Source organism: Eumetopias jubatus, unplaced genomic scaffold, assembly GCF_037043125.1.
Source record: "Eumetopias jubatus isolate StellerSeaLion01/CBP00866 unplaced genomic scaffold, mEumJub1_p1.0 scaffold_16, whole genome shotgun sequence".
NCBI classification, from domain to species: domain Eukaryota; kingdom Metazoa; phylum Chordata; class Mammalia; order Carnivora; family Otariidae; genus Eumetopias; species Eumetopias jubatus.
Genome location: NW_028274822.1, coordinates 59,508,889 through 59,525,070, shown reverse-complemented (window position 1 = coordinate 59,525,070; position 16,182 = coordinate 59,508,889). Strand labels below are relative to the sequence as shown.

Below are 16,182 nucleotides of genomic sequence, written 5' to 3'. Positions count from 1 at the left end.
TCGGGAGAAGAGATATGTAACCTATAATGGTAGAAACATTAGATTGGCAACAGACCTATCCACAGAGACCTGGCAGGCCAGAAAGGACTGGCATGATATCTTCAGAGCACTAAACGAGAAAAATATGCAGCCAAGATTACTATATCCAGCTAGGCTGTCATTGAAAATTGAAGGAGAGATAAAAAGCTTCCAGGACAAACAAAAACTAAAGGAATTTGCAAACACGAAACCAGCCCTCCAAGAAATATTGAAAGGGGTCCTCTAAGCAAAGAGAGAGACTAAAAGCAGCACAGACCAGAAAGGAACACAGACAATATACAGTAACAGTCACCTTACAGGCAATACAATGGCACTAAATTCATACCTTTCAATAGTTACCCTGAATGTAAATGGGCTCAATGTCCCAATCAAAAGACACAGGCTATCAGATTGGATTAAAAAACAAGAACCATCCATATGCTGTCTGCAAGAGACTCATTTTAGACCCAAAGACACCCCCAGATTGAAAGTGAGGGGGTGGAAAACCATTTACCATGCTAATGGACACCAAAAGAAAGCTGGGTGGCAATCCTTATATCAGACAAATTAGATTTTAAACCAAAGACTGTAATAAGAGATGAGGAAGGACACTATATCCTACTTAAAGGGTCTATCCAACAAGAGGATCTAACAATTGTAAATATCTATGCCCCTAACATGGGAGCAGCCAATTATATAAGGCAATTAATAACAAAAGCAAAGAAACACATTGACAACAATACAATAATAGCGGGGGACTTTAACACCTCCTCACTGAAATGGACAGATCATCTAAGCAAAAGATCAACAAGGAAATAAAGACTTTAAATGACACAATGGACCAAATGGACTTCACAGACATATTCAGAACATTCCATCCGAAAGCAACGGAATACACATTCTTCTCTAGTGCCCATGGAACATTCTCCAGAATAGATCACATCCTAGGTCACAAATCAGGACTCAACCAGTACCAAAAGATTGGGATCATTCCCTGCATATTTTCAGACCACAGTGCTTTGAAACTAGAACTCAATCACAAGAGGAAAGTCGGAAAGAACTCAAATACATGGAGGCTAAAGAGCATCCTACTAAAGAATGAATGGGTCCACCAGGAAATTAAAGAAGAATTAAAAAAATTCATGGAAATCAATGAAAATGAAAACACAACTGTTCAAAATCTTTGGGATGCAACAAAGGCAGTCCTAAGAGGAAAGTATATAGCAATACAAGCCTTTCTCAAGAAACAAGAAAGGTCTCAAATACACAACCTAACCCTACACCTAAAGGAGCTAGAGAAAAAACAACAAATAAAGCCTAAACCCAGCAGGAGAAGAGAAATCATAAAGATCAGAGCAGAAATCAATGAAATAGAAACCAAAAGAACAGTAGAACAGATCAACGAAACTAGGAGCTGGATCTTTGAAAGAATTAACAAGATTGATAAACCCCTGGCCAGACTTATCAAAAAGAAAAGAGAAATGACCCAGATCAACAAAATCATGAATGAAAGAGGAGAGATCACAACCAACACCAAAGAAATACAAACAATTATAAGAACATATTATGAGCAACTCCATGCCAGCAAATTAGATAATCTGGAAGAAATGGATGCATTCCTAGAGATGTATCAACTACCAAAATTGAACCAGGAAGAAATAGAAAACCTAAACAGACCTATAACCACTAAGGAAATTGAAGCAGTCATCAAAAATCTCCCAACAAACAAAAGCCCAGGGCCAGATGGCTTCCCAGGGAATTCTACCAAACATTTCAAGAAGAATTAATACCTATTCTCCTGAAACTGTTCCAAAATATAGAAATGGAAGGAAAACTTCCAAACTCATTTTATGAGGCCACCATTACCTTGATCCCCAAACCAGACAAAGATCCCATCAAAAAGGAGAATTACAGACCAATATCCCTGATGAACATGGATGCAAAAATTCTCACCAAAATACTAGCCAATAGGATCCAACAGTACATTAAAAAGGATTATTCACCATGACCAAGTGGGATTTATCCCTGGGCTGCAAGGCTGGTTCAACATCCACAAATCAATCAATGTGATACAATACATTAACAAAAGAAAGAACAAGAATCATATGATCCTCTCAATAGATGCAGAAAAAGCATTTGACAAAGTACAGCAACCTTTCTTGATCAAAACTCTTCAGAGTATAGGGATAGAGGGTACATACCTCAATATCATAAAAGCCATCTATGAAAAACCTACAGCAAATATCATTCTCAATGGGGAAAAGCTGAGAGTTTTCCCCCTAAGGTCAGGAACGCGGCAGGGATGTCCACTATCACCACTGCTATTCAACATAGTATTAGAAGTCCTAGCCACAACAATCAGACAACAAAAAGAAATCAAAGGCATCCAAATCGGCAAGGAGGAAGTCAAACTCTCACTCTTTGCAGATGATATGATACTTTATGTGGAAAACCCAAAAGACTCCACCCCAAAACTGCTAGAACTCATACAGGAATCCAGTCAAGTGGCAGGATATAAAATCAATGCACAAAAATCAGTGGCATTCTTATACACCAACAACAAGACAGAAGAGAGACAAATCAAGGAGTCGATCCCATTTACAATTGCACCCAAAACCATAAGATACCTAGAAATAAATCTAACCAAAGACGCAAAGGATTTGTACTCAGAAAACTATAAAATACTCATGAAAGAAATTGAAGAAGACACAAAGAAATGGAAAAACGTTCCATGCTCATGGATTGGAAGAACAAACATGGGGAAGATGTCAATGCTACCTAGAGCAATCTACACATTCAGTGCAATCCCCATCAAAACACCATCCACTTTTTTCAAAGAAATGGAACAAATAATCCTAAAATTTGTATGGAACCAGAAGAGACCCTGAATAGCCAGAATATTGAAAAAGAAAAGCAAAGCTGGCGGCATCACAATTCCGGACTTCCAGCTCTATTACAAAGCTGTCATCATCAAGACAGTATGGTACTGGCACAAAAACAGACACATAGATCAATGGAACAGAATCGAGAGCCCAGAAATGGACCCTCAACTCTATGGTCAGCTCATCTTTGACAAAGCAGGAAAGAATGTCCAATGGAAAAAAGACAGTCTCTTCAACAAATGGTGTTGGGAAAATTGGACAGCCACATGCAGAAGAATGAAACTGGACCACTTCCTTACACCACACACAAAAATAGACTCCAAATGGTTGAAAGACCTAGATGTGAGACAGGAGTCCATCAAAATCCTAAAGGAGAACACAGGCAGCAACCTCTTCAACCTCAACCACAGCAACTTCTTCCTAGAAACATCGCCAAAGGCAAGGGAAGCAAGAGCAAAAATGAACTATTGGGACTTCATCAAGATAAAAAGCTTTTGCACAGCAAAAGAAACAGTCCACAAAACCAAAAGACAACTGACAGAATGGGAGAAAATATTTGCAAATGACATATCAGATAAAGGGCTAGTATCCAAAATCTATAAAGAACTTATCAAACTCAACACCCAAAGAACAAATAATCCAATCAAGAAATGGGCAGGAGACATAAACAGACATTTTTCCAAAGAAGACATCCAAATGGCCAACAGACACGTGAAAAAGTGCTCAACATCGCTCGGCATCAGGGAAATCCAAATCAAAACCTCAATGAGATATCACCTCACACCAGTCAGAATGGCTAAAATTAACAAGTCAGGAAACGACAGGTGTTGGCAGGGATGTGGAGAAAGGGGAACCCTCCTACACTGTTGCTGGGAATGCAAGCTGGTGCAATGACTCTGGAAAACAGTATGGAGGTTCCTCAAACAGCTGAAAATAGAGCTACCATATGATCCAGGAATTGCACTACTGGGTATTTACCCCAAAGATACAAATGTAGGGATCCAAAGGGGTATATGTGCACCCCGATGTTTATAGCAGCAATGTCCACAATAGCCAAACTGTGGAAAGAGCCAAGATGTCCATCGACAGATGAATGGATAAAGAAGATGTGGTATATATACACAATGGAATATTATGCAGCCATCAAAAGGAATGAGATCTTGCCATTTGCAACGACGTGGATGGGACTGGAGGGTGTTATGCTGAGTGAAATAAGTCAATCAGAGAAAGACATGTATCAGATGACCTCACTGATATGAGGAATTCTTAATCTCAGGAAACAAACTGAGGGTTGCTGGAGTGGTGGGGGGGTGGGAGAGACGGGGTGGCTGGGTGATAGACATTGGGGAGGGTATATGCTAAGGTGAGCGCTGTGAATTGTGCAAGACTGTTGAATCACAGATCTGTACCTCTGAAACAAATAATGCAATATATGTTAAAAAAAAAAAGAAGAAGAAGAAGATAGCAGGAGGGGAAGAATGAAGGGGAGTAAATCGGAGGGGGAGACGAACTATGAGAGATGATGGACTCTGAAAAACAAACTGAGGGTTCTAGAGGGGAGGGGGATGGGGGATGGGTTAGCCTGGTGATGGGTATTAAAGAGGGCACCCTCTGCATGGAGCACTGGGTGTTATGCACAAACAATGAATCATGGAACACTATATCAAAAGCTAATGATGTAATGTATGGTGATTAACATAACAATGAAAAATATAAAGTAAAGGTGAAAAAAAAAAAGAAGGAGCAGCCACACTTGGGTCTGTCAAAATAGGTTTCCTCTATTGTGGTATAAAAAGAAATATGTATTATATGCTCTTTCTCCTTGCTTTTTAGCATAGAGGTCCTGAAACCACGAAGTTTCCTGAGTTTCCTACACCTAAAGGAGCTAGAGAAAAAACAACAAATAACGCCTAAACCCAGCAGGAGAAGAGAAATCATAAAGATCAGAGCAGAAATCAATGAAATAGAAACCAAAAGAACAGAAGAACAGATCAACGAAACTAGGAGCTGGTTCTTTGAAAGAATTAACAAGATTGATAAACCCCTGGCCAGACTTATCAAAAAGAAAAGAGAAATGACCCAGATCAACAAAATCATGAATGAAAGAGGAGAGATCACAACCAACAATGTGATAGGTGTGCCCTTTGTTATTTATAAAGAGCTCCATTATGCCATACCTGAGTTTCTTATAGGTAAGGGCCCCTAGCAAGCTTCAGATGGGGGCTGGTTGCCAGGGGATCAAACCCCGTGATTAGAGGGTTGAAACTTTCAGCCCCACTCTCCAACCCTGGGGACGGGAGAACTGGAGATTTAATCAATCATGACTAAGTAAGGAAACCTCAGTGAAAACTCTTGAACACAGGGCTTGGAGGGTTTGAGTTGGTGAACACGTCGAGGTACTATACCTTGCTCTATGCATCTCTTCCCTTTGCCTGGTCCTGAGTTTTATTCTTTAGAGGAAAACTGTAATCATAAGTCAAGTGCTTTCGTGAGTTCACAGAACTCTGTTCTAGTGAATTATCAAACCCAAGGTGGAGGAGACCTAGGAACCCTCAAACTGGTAGTCTGCTGGGCAGAAGTGAGGTTAACTTGGGGACACCCAAGACTTGCATCTGGCATCTAAAGTGGAGGGGCAGTCTTGTGGGACTGAGCCCGTAATTTGTGGGATCTGTGCTAACTCCAGGTAGTTACTGTCAGAATTGAACTGAATGGCAGGACACCCAGTTGGCATCGACAAATTGTTGTTGGAACAAACAGGCACAACTACAATCGAAAGAAGAGCCTTAAAAAGGTGAGAATTTCCTTCCTTGGAGCCTCTTGAAGGTAAAATAGAAACCACTGGGAATGCCTCCAGCTGCATTTCAAGAGAGGCCCACTGCACGCCCCACACGGCTGGAAGGCTGCCATCACTGGTCTTCTGTAATTATGGTTACATGAGACTATGGCATCTAATGACTTTCGTTCATTTTTTTCAACAAATATTTATCAAGTGTCTGCCATATGGTGGGCATTGTGCTAGGCATTGGAACAGGTAGATTGAAACTAATTTGCCCAAGCCAGAGTATAAACACAGCTAGTCAATTTTGATGCTAAAGACTGTTTTTCGGCTTTCTAGACCAACCTATGTACAGAATTCAGGACTCCCAGAAATCACCCAGAAGAGTTACTGCCAGGGACACCTGGGTGACTCAGTCCATTAAGCCTCTGCCTTTGGCTCAGGTCATGATCCCAGGGTCCTAGAATCGAGCCCCAAGTCGGGCTCCCTACTCAGCAAGAAGTCTGCTTTTCCCTTTCCCTCTGCCCCTAACCACTACTTGTTCTCTCTCTGTCTCAAATAAATAAAATCTTAAAAAAAAAAAAAAGAGTTACTGCCAACCAGCCAGGAAGTGTAGACTGGGAGTCCTTCTCCCTCGGCACCCCTCCCATCACTGCTCCTTCAGCCTCTTTCAGGAGCTGATGATGTTCTGCCTACCTTATATATCAGCATCCCGAGGGTTTCTTTCTTAACTATTTGACATCCTACCCCACTGGAAAGCAACCACAGGCAGGCCCAGTGGTTGGGATAGAGGTTAGGATGCAGAGCCAATATAGACATGAAGGGCAGAGAAAGTGGGAAAGCTGGAGATCGGGGGGAAGGCTACCGTCCACTTACCAGGAAAACACTAAATTCAAGGGACATCAGAAGAGACCAGAGTTAGGGTCAGGACTAAGAGCTGAGTGATGGGGAGAGAAAGCAATACAGGTCAGGCTTAGGGTGGAAACACACAGAAGGGAGTCTTCTTCTAACCCAGGTCCGATGTTAATTAGCTCATACTTCAGTGTGGTCCACACAGAAGCCTGTCACGTGTCTCGGACCCGGGCAGAGGCCTGAGCAGGCTACAGCACTCGGAGGCTCTCCATGGGGGAGGGAGGTCAGGAAACAGCATTCCTGGGGGCTCCAGAGTTTTCAACGGGCTACACTGCCCAACAAGGGTCCTTGTTTTGTTGTTCATGAGGTAACCTGGCAACGTGGCAGCTGACTCATTCTAATTTCAGAGGGTATTTAATTCTCCATGATCCTCCCCCATGGATGGCAGAGGAAGAGGAGGGCAGGTAACCCAAGAAGGAGTTCCTGAAGCCCTACCCTAGAGGGAGGGGGATTCAAAGTGGCAGGCTACAGGCAGAGTGATGCTCTGTTCCCCCTAGGGGTTCATGGGGAAGGTTCAGTTCCATCCTGAAAGTCAGTGGATACAGGTGACTCTAACGGTACCTACCCCGTCCCAGGTCTTATGCCCCTCTTTCTATCAGATGCGGTGAATGCTTTATAGCAACTCTACGTGTTAAGAAATGTGATATTATAAGGTGCTCAAAACAATACCCGGCACATAATCAGTGCTATATCAGTGTTTCTTTAATCAATTGTCACAAAGCTCTATCAGCAGGGATGGTGGCATGGCACCATTTTCTTAAAGAATGCCACCAAAAAGACTGAGGAAAAGATGCAGATGGAGGAAACAAGTAAACAGGAGGCTCAAACGAACTACTTCAGAATTTGAAGGTCCTTCACAGGTTTATGTGACTCAACCCCTTCATTTTATGGCCCAAGAAGGCTCACAGGCCAATCATCACAGTTCCACAGAAGAATGGCTGCATCAGCCAACTCATTAAATACATTAATTTTGATAAATTACCCCAAGATTAAATTGCATCACATTTTGAAGTCCTTTCTCCATGAAAAAATCGGACATTAATTCTGAGTAACCTGTATTCAAAGAGAGTGAGTAACTTTTCATAATCCATGAATATTTCTTGTTCTGTTACATTTTGTGCATGTTCTTTCACTACTTTGGTTTGGATGGTTTGGATTTTTTTTCTTATTTATTCATAAGTGCTCTTTGCATATTAAGAAACCTAGTCCTTTGTAATTTATTTTCCATATTTCTTCAGCTTATCTCTTTTGTTTAGATCTTTGCCACATAGAAGTTTTTATGTAGTCAGACTTATCAATTATTTTCCTCTATGGTTTCTGAGTTTTATATCATGATTAAACAGTTCATTCTAATTCCAAGGTTATTTTTAACAGTCATCTGCTTTCTCTAACTTTTATGGTTTTGTTTTTTTACATTTAAATCCTTGTCCCATTTTGAATTTATTTTTTCTCATTCTCCCCTATGACTAGCTAATTATCCCAAGACCATTTATTGAATTATCCCTTTTTATACTTACTTAAATATCATCTTTATCATATACTAAATCTCTCTATGTATTTCACCCTGTTTCTTGATTCTCTAGTCTGTTCATTGACTTTCTTTTTTTTTTTTAATATTTTATTTATTCATTTAAGAGAGAGAGACAGAGAGAGCACAAGCAGGGGGAGAGGCAGAAGCAGAATTCAGGACTCCCTGCCGAGCTGAGAGTCCAATCCAGGGCTCAATCCCAGGACCTAGAGATCAAGACCTGAGCAGATGGCAGATGCTCAACCATCTGAGCCACCCAGGTGCCCCTGTTCATTGACTTTCTGTGCAGTTCTGTGACAATGCTATATTGTTTTTTTACTGAATCATTAAAATAGATATCAATATCTATTGGGATTAGTCCCTCCAATACTATTTTTATCTGTTTATTTTTCTTTTTTTAAAAACAGATTTATTTATTTATTTTAGAGAGAGAGAATGGGGGGGGCACTGAGGAAAAGGGAGAGAGAGAATCCCAAGCAGGCTCTGTGCAGAGTGTGGAGCCTGACGTGGGGCTTGATCTCACGACCCTGAGATCATGACCTGAGCTAAAACCAAGAGTCAGACGCTCAACCAACTGAGACAACCCAGGCACCCCTCTGTTTATTTTTATAGATGAATTTTAGGATCATTTTGTAAAACCTCTTTTTAAATGTTGTTTTGGTAATTTGAGTGGAATCTCAATGAATTCATGGTTTAATTTAGAGCAAACTGACATTTTTACAATACTGAGTTTTCCTATCCAAGGAAAAAGTACACACTTTCATTTATTTAAATCTTTTGTGTCCTACCATAGATTGTATGTTTTATCTATATAGTTCTTGCTCATTTTTGCTAAATTCATTCCTAGGATTTAAAATATTTCAAAATTTAAAAAAGTACACACACACCAGAAAAGTTTATTTCTAGGTATTTGAACTTTGTATTGCTATTATAAAGAGGGGTTTAACATTAATTTGATTGATTTTCTAATTGGTTATTATTTGCAGATAGGTAAAGAAGAGTTATGCAGTAGACAACCTTGGTTTTCCTAATCCTGCTAGCAATTCAAAAACTTCCCATGAAAATGAAGATCACATGATTCATGTATCAGATCGGCCAAGATGAAAAAGTTTAGTATCTGCAGTGTTCGAGCACAGAGAGAGTGATGCTCAAGCACTGTTGGTAGAATGACCATGTATTCCAAAGAGCTCATGGAAGTTTAAATGCAGAAAAACCATATCCTCCAAGAAGTTTCCAGAACTTAAACACATTAAGCTGAAAGAAAAAAAAAAAACCAACACAACTTGATGCTAAAGACAAAGAGACGAAATGAGGACAAACATCCAAGACTCCTGTAGTCCCTCACAGAGCAATCATAATTCAGTCTTCTCTAGATGACCTCAGAGGACACCCGTGAATCTCTCAGGGCCTCATTTCTCAGGTGTGTTCTACAGACCACCATCCCAGTGATTATTCTGGACTCATCAGAAATGAAGATCCCTATGCCTCAGACCCACTGAACTGGAAGGTCTATTAGGCAAGCCCCAGAAATAGGCCATCTGGGTAACTTCCCAACAGCTTCTTATGCATTCTATAGCTTGAGAATAACTCTTTTAAGGGGTGGACTGTAAAATATTGAGTTTGGTATTTCTGAAGTTTATCCAATTCATAATCTGATGCTCTGAAGTCATGAGTTTGGAAATCTGTATTAAGATGACTATACCTAGGACATAATCAAATATACATGTCTCAGGCACTATTTTACAAGTGATAAAATAAAAGAAGAGTGGCCCCATGAGCTCTTCCCAGAAGAAACTTTCTGGTGGTTTGGATGTGTTCTAGAATGTATATTATATTTCTAAACTATCATAATAGAAATAACCAAGCATTTCATATTCTGCCAAACTCCAGGAATAAAGCAGTTAACATTTCACTTAAAAAGTTTTGCCCTATTGGGGCACCTGGATGGCCTAGTCGGTTAAGCATCTGCCTTTGGCTCAGGTCCTGGGATTGAGCCCTGTGTTGGGGGGGGAAGGGCTGTCCCTGATCAGCAGGGAGCCTGATTCTCTCTCTCCCTATGCTCCTCCCCCGACTCGTGCTTGCTCATGTTCTCTCTCTCAAATAAATAAATAAAATCTTAAAAAAAAAAACCACACACAAGTTTTGCCCTATATTGTTCTTTTCTCCCCCAGCCACAGCCCCCTTCCAAGGTCAAGCTTAAAAGACCAACTAAGCAGGCCGCGAGTAAGTAGCAAGGCAACAGTAAGCAGGACACGGTTGTTCAATGTCTGGGGGAATTCTTTTTTGTCAAAACCATCCCACATGTTTAAGGTATTCTTGCCAAAAGCAGTAGAAATCATTCACAACATTCCATCAGAATCCAACCGAGGAGGGCTGCTGTCTGCCAAGGCTGTGAAATGGTTGCAGCCCTCCCGGCTTCCCCCCTCCCCCCTCCCCCCCCTCCCCCCTCCCTCTCCCCCCTCCCACCTCCCTCAAGCAGCCACTGAATGAATAAGCAGAGCAGGTTGTGTCACATTAGCACACATTTCCTCTAACTGTGCAAGCTGTTTGTGTACCACATTGACGAGGCAACCATTTTAGCAGTAATTAAAGCAGCAAAGTTTAAAATGTTTAAAATGCTCGTTCTTTCCGAAAACCAGATTGGTTTCCCTGTGAGGTGAAGCTAAAACCAAAATGAATTTAAAAAAAAAATGAAGAATAATTACCACCTTTGCAGCAAAGACCTAATGGGACAATAACACTTTACAATGAAATAAGTGCTTAGAGTTAAAACCCTCGACATGTGTGCCCTGGGAAGCATTTCTGTTCCCATGGGACCTTGCTTATTTATTCATGTGTGTCCATAACTGCTATTCACCTGGGGCCAAATTCCTGGTGTCAAGTTCAAACAAGTAGTGTCAGGTTCTTGCCACAGACTTAAATGGATTGCTTCTCATGGAAAATGTCAGACTTTGAATTGAATGAGAACTGGGCAGAAAACACAGGTTCTCTAGGGAGACTCAGCCATTCCTTTGTTTCTTAAGACCCCTTTCTCCAGAGAGAAATTTAGGCTAGTCCTGAGGAAGCCAGAGAGAACCACAGGAAAGAGTCATTAGCTCCAAACCCTCTGAGCAGAAGCTGATTAGCTGCCATCTTTCCTTGGTAGTCTGGAAATGATTCTCCCTCATGGATCCTGTTTGCACTTTTTATGAGATGCAACAGAGCATGATGGTCAAGAATTCCAAAAAGTTGGGCCCTACACCCTCTTAGGTACAGGACCTGTGACAAGCACCTTAACCTCTGTGCCTCAGTTTCCTTATCAACAAGGTGGGAGGAGAGAGACTCTTTCACAGGATTGTGAAGATTAACCTGAACTACTTATAACAGCATGTGGCACGTAGGAAGAATTCAGTTCCTGCTAGCAATGATGATGGTGATGATGAACCTGTTTTCAGTCCACTGCCTAAGTGAACGGTACACAAATAGAAGTAAATATTGTACCATTTGAAAGAAATCATTCAGATGGCTATAATTCGTAATAGAAGCAACGTTTTGAAACTCTTGAATCTTTGGGCAGCATGTAAAGTGAAAGGAAAAAGATTATTGTATCTTCTGGGACACCTGGCTGGCTCAGTAGGTAGAGCATGTGATTCTTGATCTCAGGGTTGTGAGTTCAAGGCCATGCTGGGTGTGGAGATTACTTAAAAATAAAATCCTTAAAAAAAAAAAAAAGATTATTGTATCTTCTAAGAAAATCTCCAGGAACAAAAAGCTAACCACTCAAGACAACTGACAGAATGGGAGAAGATATTTGCAAATGACATATCAGATAAAGGGCTAGTATCCAAAATCTATAAAGAACTTATCAAACTCAACACCCAAAGAACAAATGATCCAATCAAGAAATGGGCAGAAGACATGAACAGACATTTTTCCAAAGAAGACATCCAAATGGCCAACAGACACGTGAAGAAGTGCTCAACATTACTCGGCATCAGGGAAATCCAAACCAAAACCTCAATGAGATATCACCTCATACCAGTCAGAATGGCTAAAATTAACAAGTCAGGAAACGACAGGTGTTGGCGGGGATGTGGAGAACGGGGAACCCCCTACACTGTTGGTGGGAATGCAAGCTGGTGCAATGACTCTGGAAAACAGTATGGAGGTTCCTCAAACAGTTGAAATTAGAGCTATCATATGATCCAGTAATGGCACTACTGGGTATTTACCCCAAAGATCCGAAGGGGTACGTGCACCCCAATGTTTATAGCAGCAATGTCCACAATAGCCAAACTGCGGAAAGAGCCAAGATGTCCACTGACAGATGAATGGATAAAGAAGATGTGGTATAGATATATACAATGGAATATTATGCAGCCATCAAAAGGAATGAAATCTTGCCTTTGCAACAACGTGGATGGAACTGGAAGGTGTTATGCTGAGTGAAATAAGTCAATCAGAGAAAGACATGTATCAGATGACCTCACTGATATGAGGAATTCTTAATCTCAGGAAACAAACTGAGGGTTGCTGGAGTGGTGGGGGGTGGGAGGGATGGGGTGGCTGGGTGACAGACCTTGGGGAGGATATGTGCTATGGTGAGCGCTGTGAATTGTGTAGGACTGTTGAATCACAGATCTGTACCTCTGAAACAAATAATACAATATATGTTAAAAAAAAAAAAAGAAGATAGCAGGAGGGGAAGAATGAAGGGGGGAAATCGGAGGGGGAGATGAACCATGAGAGACGATGGACTCTGAAAAACAAACTGAGGGTTCTAGAGGGGAGGGGGGTGGGGGGATGGGTTAGCCTGGTGATGGGTATTAAAGAGGGCATGCTCTGCATGGAGCACTGGGTGTTACGCACAAACAATGAATCATGGAACACTACATCAAAAACTAATGATGTAATAATGTATGGTGATTAACATAACAATAAAAAATTAAAAGAAAACATACAAAATCCAGCTAACACTCACTGGGATGAATCTCCCAGGCATGTTAAGTGCAAGAGACAAGTCGTCATATAATACGTACAGTGATATTCCATCTAAAATAAAGTTCAAAAACTGGCAAACCTAAATCTATTATTTAGAAATGCAAACATGAGTAGTAAAGCCTAAGAAATAAAGAAACGATTATTCTAGAAGTCAGGGTTACTTCTGGGGGGAGCAGAGGGGACACGGTTGGGGAGGAAGGCTTATTCATAGTTACATGGCTGTTCATTTTATTCTTTAAAATTCCCATGATTCTTTAAAATATATATCAATGTTTTATATATTCTTCATTAAGAATACTTTTATGAGTGAAAAAGGGAAAAATTCCACATGTCCTCGCTGAGCTCTGTCCCAGAACTCAGCCTTCAGTTCCTTCCCTCCTACGTCCATACCAGCATCAGATGCAGGCTCAGACACCTGCATGGCATCAGACGGAGGTATAAACAAGGAAAAGTGCATCTCAGAGCACAAAACGCGCATTTAACAGCACAGACTCTCCTCATCTCACGTAAAGAAAACACTGTGTGCATTTTAATACTGGCCATGATATTTCCAGGCCTTCCATGGCAGCTTTTGATGTTCACTGGCTTTTGTGCTTTAGTATTTGGAATAAGTTAGATTTTCATGATCCAGCATCTCAAGTTCTGTTACTTGGTTTCTATAATTTTAAACAAACGCCTATACTCATTTTTGGCCCACAATCAAGACTGGAGTGAGTTTTGGAGGCACATATAAGAAATAAAAGTGCTGTTTGAATTCTTAGCCAAAAATATTTATTTCCAGATATATTTTCATCTGCTAAAGGCCTCAGGTTTATCTAAAAATTGAAACAACCAATGCCTGGTGATTCCGGAGGTGGTCAGTGTGCTTGCGGGAGAGCTGGAGGGGGTGCCTGCTGGCTGCCAAGTCTAGCTCCTCCTCCAGCTCTCCCGCAAGAGACCCTATCGGCCGCTTACTCGAGAGTCTAGAGTGGCTCCCACAGCCTTCCTTGAGGTTGGCAAATACGTTTCATCTCCTTAACCGGTGGTAACCACAGGAAGCATTGTGAGGAAGTAGCCTGAGACCACCACAGGCTCAGGAGACGATAGGCCCAGGACCGACGGGCAATGGTACCATGGGTACAAGTGACGGGCACGTAAGAGGCAGAAGCCCCAGCACATCAGGCTCAAACCACTCACTCTGCGTCCTCTTATGCCAGGCACAAACTATCACCTCAGTATCCATGTGTCTTCCACCATCACCCAGGCAAATGAGGTAGATTCCTCATGGTCTCTCCTCCATAACACATGCCAAACTCCCTCCCATCTCTATGCCTCTGTCCATTATCATCACTTCCTGGAATTTCCTTCTACTTGACTGATCCGTAACAGTGCAGCTGATGGCACACTTCATCTGTAAGCCTTTCCAAATCACTCCAGATGACTACAGACTTTCCTTTTCCTGAATTCTGTTGTCCTTTCTGTACCATAACATTTGGAGCTTTATTAAATATAGTCTTGTATTACCTGTTAGATATTTTCCTCCCATGTGTACTACTCTTGGCTTTCTAAATAGACGTAAATAGCTCTATGGAAAATACTTTCTTCTCTTTTCTTGTACTTCCCATAGAGTGTTGCTGCACACAAAAAGAACCACCAAAAATTACTTGTTAATAATCAAATGATCAAAAACTGATAGGACCAATTTCCTTCCTCCTACCACACCTAAGTTCCACTTCTACCCCTAGATGTTCTTTTCCTGGACCACAGCCTCTTCACTTGTTAGACTCTTGACTCACTGGGAGCAGCCCCACCAATCTCTCTCAGTGTTGCTCTTAGAGATACCAGAGCCTGGAGACCATGATTCCAAGAGGGGCACAAGGACACTCGGTCCCTGATTATCTCCTGGGTTGTATCTACAGGGGATAGGAGGAAACTTGGGCAGAGGTGGCTAGTGATAGAAGAGCCATTCCCAGTTCTTATAAAAGCCCGCCACCCCCCTGAGTAGAAGGTACCTCCCAATTTCCAAGCCCTTGTCTACATCATCACTCGGGTTGGGTAACTTCCTACTGCTACCATTTGCAAGAGAAAATATATTAAGCTTGAGGGGCCTTCTCCTCCACAATCCCTCCCTCACCCTTTCTGATTTGTTTACAGCCCTAACATACCAGTGAGGTGTGGGATTCCAAGAAAAAGCCAGCGGGAGACCCCTAAGCTTGAAGAGCAGGTCAAATTAGAATCCATTAGAAGAAATCCAATGTCCAAATGATGAAGAAAGGCAGGAAGAGTTCCGAATTTGGGGAGGTCCAAGGGGATTTGTAGACAAGGTCAAGAGTTCAACATCAGGAAAAGAAGGGGCGCCTGGGTGGCTCAGTCGGTTAAGCATTTGCCTTTGGCTCAGGTCATGATCCCAGGGTCCTGGGATGGAGCCCTAAGTCAGGCTCCCTGCTCAGTGGGAAGCCGGCTTCTCCCTCTCCCACTCCCCCGGCTTGTGTTCCCTCTCTCGCTGTGTCTCTCTCTGTCAAATAAATAAATAAAATCTTTAAAAAAAAATCAGGAAGAGAAGATCAAGCAAAAGAAACAGGCCTGGAATCTAGTACGAGGCAGGAGTACGGTGGAAGTAATTTCTACCAAGAAAGTACTTATGATGATGGCTACAGGTCAAGGCTTGGTTGTTAGGCTGATGGGGAAATGTGAAGGGGGAATTCTGGCTGGGATAGGATAGGATCTCCTCTCCTTCCTCTGACATCTGAAGGATCTTGCCCCCATTGCCAACTAAAGCAGATGGTTCTTCCTGAGATACATGCAGCCCTTCTTGTGAAGGTGCCACAGCCAGGTGACCCTAATCCCTTGCCCAAGCTAAAGGCAGCCAGCACAGCCTGGATATGAAGAAGTCCCACTGTTCCAGGAGGTGGCTGGGTACAAGGTGCTGGCCTAAGCAGGAGCCTGATATTAATCAGATGGAGACAAACCCAATCATATCTTTTCTTCTGGTGACTCTCAGTGTGAGATGCAAAAGAGAGGGGTCCAGAATACGGAAATGGCTTCTACAAGGATGACAGGATGATGGGTCAGCGTCAGGGGTGCTGGATCCTGAAAGCTGAAAAGCC

General features: G+C 41.9%; 1 protein-coding gene across 1 annotated transcript in view; it reads right to left on the bottom strand.

Moving 5' to 3' along the window:
* The window catches only part of RAB31 (RAB31, member RAS oncogene family), a 133,555-nt gene that overhangs the window by 23,320 nt on the left and 94,053 nt on the right, over window positions 1-16,182 (bottom strand). The window lies entirely within an intron of this gene.